The sequence below is a fragment of the Oryzias melastigma genome, linkage group LG4, assembly GCF_002922805.2.
Source record: "Oryzias melastigma strain HK-1 linkage group LG4, ASM292280v2, whole genome shotgun sequence".
Lineage (NCBI taxonomy): Eukaryota > Metazoa > Chordata > Actinopteri > Beloniformes > Adrianichthyidae > Oryzias > Oryzias melastigma.
The window spans coordinates 28,292,158-28,292,856 of NC_050515.1; positions in this window are offsets into that span (position 1 = coordinate 28,292,158).

Here is a 699-nt window from a genome sequence, read left to right on the forward strand (position 1 = left end):
ATTCTTTTCAATTTCATTTATTTGGATTTCAAATAATATTGGCCCCGATTAAGCTCCATAGAAACACAAAATAAAAATAATATGTTTTTATTTTATTATTTCCAGATTTATTTAAAATAAAACCAGTCCTGAAATTCTCTCTTTCTAGAAAACTTTTTAAAAGGATATTTAAAGATTCTGTTCCTATGTCATTTCTATGCTTTAAATAAATGTTTGAAGTTAGGAATTTAAACAAAAATGTATCTATTAATTACAATATTTATTAAATTGTTAATCAAAAACTGCATCTTATAATGAAATCCTTAACAGTGTCTTAGAGGACAGAAGTATAGTGGGGAGAAAACGAGAAACGTTTGTTTACAAGGGAAGTGAAGCGCCGCTTCACCTTAGGAAGATGGCAGCCAACTAAATCCAATTATTATTTAGATTATTTGGCGCCGTCCTCAGAGGTGGACGCCTGTTGCAGCAGCTCCCGTTTTTACACGTGTTTTTTGCTTTTTAAATTATTTTTTAACTTATTTTCCTTGCTCTTGCTTTATTTTAAAACTGGACTCAACAGTAGCTTTTTCAGAGCAGCATCGGTTTGGATTAAAAACCAAGCGTTATTCCACTTATTATTACTTTTGCGACTTTCTTCAACTGAGGACAACATGCACGCTGGCATGCCCATTGTCTATTCACGCGATCAGCTACTATCGC